Below are 5,125 nucleotides of genomic sequence, written 5' to 3'. Positions count from 1 at the left end.
AGCGGTACTCCAGGTCAGGAGAACAGCTTCAGCGAAGTCAACATGTCATCGCACCTGCCAATCCGCGATGAGCATCTGGAGCAGATTCGCGTAGAAACAGCGAAAGATGACACACTACAGATGTTGAAACGCGTAATCGTCAGTGGATGGCCGAGTGAACGTGACGTGCTACTAGAGCAACTCACACCTTACTATAGCTATAGAGACGAGCTCACAGTCCAAGACGGCTTAATCTTCAAAGGTGAGCGGGTCATCATACCGCAAAGTGAGCGAAAGCAAAAGACGGAAAGAATTCATTCCTCACACTTGGGCATAGAAGGATGCCTCAGACGCGCACGCGAAAGTCTTTTTTGGCCAGACACGTGCAACGACATCAAGCAATATATTGCTACATGTGATGTTTGTCACACATACAAAATGAGTCAGCGGAAAGAATCGCTTATGAGTCATGAGGTACCTGCTCGGCCGTGGGAAAAGATGGGTACCGACCTGTTTACATTCGAAGGAAAGGAGTACCTCGTCACCGTTGATCAGTACAGCAATTTCTTTGAGGTAGATCTTCTTTGCGATACAACCAGTGCAGCCGTTATTCGCAAATTGAAGGCTCAGTTTGTGAGATATAGTAGCCCAACACAAGTGGTTAGTGATAATGGGGCACAATACACGTCAGCGGAGTTTCACAAATTTGCACGAGAATGGGATTTTGAGCACTTGTGTAGTAGCCCCGGAAATAGCAGAGCGAATGGAAAAGCTAAATCAGCAGTTAAAACGGCTAAGCGGATCCTCACAAAGAGCAACAAATCGCGAGCAGATCCCTACCTCGCACTTCTAGACCATCGCAACACACCTTCGCAATGGCTCAGCGTGAGTCCTGCCCAACGCGTCCAGCAGCAGGCCGATAATTACAACAAATCAGCCAAAGATCTTGCCCCACCCGACGAAGGGGATACCGTGCGCATGCAACCCCCGGTGCAAGGTAAAAAGAATTGGGAGAAAGCGATTGTGTGTCGGCGCCTTGAAGAGCGTTCATATGTAGTTCAGACCCCTTCTGGGATCTACCGACATAATCACACACATCTACGAAAGACAGCTGAGGAACCGCCTGAAAAGCTAATCACATACGAACAGGCAAAACCAGGTCAAACAACTGAGATCAATGACCACAGTCTGCCTACCGCATCAAATGCGCACAGCCAAACACTAGCAGAGCCTAATGACAATGACTACAGTCTGCCTACCGCATCAAATGCACACAGCCAAACACTAGCAGAGACTAATGACAATGACCACAGTGTGCCTACCGCATCAAATGCACACAGCCAAACACTAGCAGAGCCTAATGACAATGACTACAGTGTGCCCACTGCATTAAATGCACACAGCCAAACACTAGCAGAGACTAATGACAAAGCACAAACACTAACACAAACGTTGAAACATGCAAATAACAAACACAGGATTCAGACAAAACAGTAAAAACTCGTTCTGGCCTCACAGTGAAAAGGCCACAATATCTAAAGGACTTTGTCCCATATTGAATAATTGCATAAACAATTGAACAATAAGTCTGTGACACTATTTGGCATTTTAATGTCATGTTTATACTCAGAGAAGGACTATGTCCTATTTGAGGTTGTGTAGTTTGTAGATTGAAGTTAAAGTCAAATTTTAGTATGTTTTATATTTTGTATATATAACCACACAAATGGAAATAATGAATGGTATGTATTTGTGACAGGCATAAGAGACATAAGGCATGATTAATGAATGCTTTGGAAGTTAATTCCATGAAAATACACTGGAAAGCAGAGTTCAGAGAAATTGAGTTTAATTGTTAATACAATTGTTCCTTTTCTTTGTTTTGATATAAAAAAAGGGGATGTTATGATATACTTGTACATGCACTTGTGAGTAGACGACTAAAGTTGGTGTGCATGCACCCTTGTTTTTACCTGAAATATCTGTCTCGAAACACATTCCAAGGATTAGCCTCCAAATTTCTTCTACATTATTTGTGTTTCTGTCTGTAAAAAAAAGATACAATTCTGTACACAGTCCACTTAGTGTGGTCTTACCCTTATAAAGTAACCATGCTTCCCTGTTTCATTCCCCATCAGCCTACCAATGGAGGCCAAAATACCATTTGCCTTAAATACTTGTTGAACTTGCATGCTTACATTTTCAGGGATTGGTGCAGGAGCAACAACTGTTCACAAGGTAGAGGCAGTCACTGGGTTACAGAGGGCTTCCACACCTCAGAACAATCCGTAATTGATTCCTTTGCAAGTCAGAAATGCTCATTTTCTAGAGTTATGTTGTCCTGCATACACTTGCTATTGAAAATTGACCCTAAAATTGCGCACAATTAAACTCCACTGTATTCTGTATCCTATCATGAATAAATATTTTATCATTATTATTACTATCTGGAAAAAAATCTTTAAAAATGTATGGGAGAAATTGCGTTAAGTTGGATTTCTGTGAGTCACATTACCCATAACACAGGGAGCATATTATATCAATGATTTGAATGGGGGAAGGTGCAATGGATCCAAATTAGCCATTGAATCAAAGCTAGGTGGCAGTAATGAGCTGTGAGTAGGGTGCAGAAACACTTCATGGGGATAAAGGCAAGAGATTTTGCAGATGGGGGAAATCCAGGCCAACACACACAAAATGTTAGAGAAAGTCAACAAGTTAGGCATCAAAAACAACAGGAATTCTGCAGATGCTGGAAATCCAAGCAACACACATCAAAGTTGCTGGTGAACGCAGCAGGCCAAGCAGCATCTGTACGAAGAGGTACAGTCTACGTTTCAGGCCGAGACCTTTCATCAAAGCTAAAGAGAACGGGGAAAGAAGCCACAATGACATTTTGGCCTGCACTGCTAGGCAGTTGGGGATTAAAATAGGAAGTGCTGTTACTTTGTTTAATATACTGGTAAGATCACGCTAAGAGGATTCTGGCTTCATCCTTTCCAGTCCTGCTGAACGGACTCAGCCCAAAACCTCGGCTGTTTAATCCCTTCCATAGATGCTGCCTGACAGTGGTGGCGCCAGAGATTTTTTCTTGCTGGTGCTACAGTGGGGCTGAATTATTCAGTGATGGTGCTGAGGGATGTACCCTATGGTAATATGTATTCACAAGGCCAGATGCGTGGCGTTCAAAAGTCAGTTTCAAGCATTATGTGCCTACTATAAATGCCTCTTCTGATTCTCAAGCAACAGCAATTGATAGATCTGATATAGAAGTGAAGTCTGACTGTGTCAACAGCATTGGAGACAACCTGGGCTACACAGAGCATAAACAAACAAACCAACAGAGCATCCGACACACGGAGCACAATGTGAATTACGCACCAATCCCACAATCAGCGTCAAATAGAACATAGAACATAGAATAGTATAGCACATTACAGGCCCTTCGGCCCACAATGTTGTGCCGACCCTCAAACCCTGCCTCCCATATAACCCCCCTCCTTAAATTCCTCCATATACCTGTCTACTATTCTCTTAAACTTCACAAGTGTATCTCCCTCCACCACTGACTCAGGCAGTGCATTCCACGCACCACACATCAAAGTTGCTGGTGAACGCAGCAGGCCAGGCAGCATCTCTAGGAAGGGGTACAGTCGACGTTTCAGGCCGAGACCCTTTGTCGGGACTAACTGAAGGAAGAGTTAGTAAGAGATTTGAAAGTGGGAGGGGGAGGGGTAGATCCAAAATGATATGAGAAGACAGGAGGGGGAGGGATGGAGCCAAGAGCTGGACAGGTGATTGGCAAAAGGGATATGAGAGGATCATGGGACAGGAGGTCTAGGGAGAAAGACAAGAGGGGGGGAACCCAGAGGATGGGCAAAGGGTATAGTCAGAGGGACAGAGGGAGAAAAAGGAGAGAGAGAGAAAGAGTGTGTGTATAAAAATAAATAACGGATGGGGTACGATGGGGAGGTGGGGCATTAGCGGATGTTAGAAAAGTTGATATTCATGCCATCAGGCTGGAGGCTACCCAGACGGAATATAAGGTGTTGTTCCTCCAACCTGAGTGTGGCTTCATCTTTACAGTAGAGGAGGCCGTGGATAGACATGTCAGAATGGGAATGGGATGTGGAATTAAAATGTGTGGCCACTGGGAGATCCTGCCTTCTCAGGCGGACAGAGCGTAGGTGTTCAGCAAAGCGGTCTCCCAGTCTGCGTCGGGTCTCGCCAATATATAGAAGGCCACATCGGGAGCACCGGACGCAGTATATCACCCCAGCTGACTCACAGGTGAAGTGTCACCTCACCTGGAAGGACTGTTTGGGGCCCTGAATGGTGGTAAGGGAGGAAGTGTAAGGGCATGTGTAGAACTTGTTCCGCTTACAAGGATAAGTGCCAGGAGGAAGATCTGTGGGGGGGGATGGGGGGGACAAATGGACAAGGGAATCGCGTAGGGAGCGATCCCTGCGGAAAGCAGATGGGGGGGGAAGATGTGCTTAGTGGTGGGATCCCGTTGGAGGTGGCGGAGGTTACGGAGAATAATATGTTGGACCCGGAGGCTGGTGGGGTGGTAGGTGAGGACCAGGGGAACCCTATTCCTAGTGGGGTGGCGGGAGGATGGAGTGAGAGCAGATGTACGTGAAATGGGGGAGATGTGTTTGAGAGCAGAGTTGATAGTGGAGGAAGGGAAGCCCCTTTCTTTAAAAAAGGAGGACATCTCTCTCGTCCTGGAATGAAAAGCCTCATCCTGAGAGCAGATGTGGTGGAGATGGAGGAATTGCGAGAAGGGGATGGCATTTTTGCAAGAGACAGGGTGAGAAGAGGAATAGTCCAGATAGCTGTGAGAGTCAGTAGGCTTATAGTAGACATCAGTGGATAAGCTGTCTCCAGAGACAGAGACAGAAAGATCTAGAAAGGGGAGGGAGGAGTCGGAAATGGACCAGGTAAACTTGAGGGCAGGGTGAAAGTTGGAGGCAAAGTTAATAAAGTCAACAAGCTCAGCATGCGTGCAGGAAGCAGCGCCAATGCAGTCATCGATGTAGCGAAGGAAAAGTGAGGGACAGATACCAGAATAGGCACGGAACATAGATTGTTCCACAAAGCCAACAAAAAGGCAGGCATAGCTAGGACCCATAGCCCATAGCTA

Source organism: Mobula birostris, chromosome 4, assembly GCF_030028105.1.
Source record: "Mobula birostris isolate sMobBir1 chromosome 4, sMobBir1.hap1, whole genome shotgun sequence".
NCBI lineage: Eukaryota > Metazoa > Chordata > Chondrichthyes > Myliobatiformes > Myliobatidae > Mobula > Mobula birostris.
The sequence above is the reverse complement of the archived record's forward strand: the minus strand, read 5'-3'. Positions refer to the sequence as shown.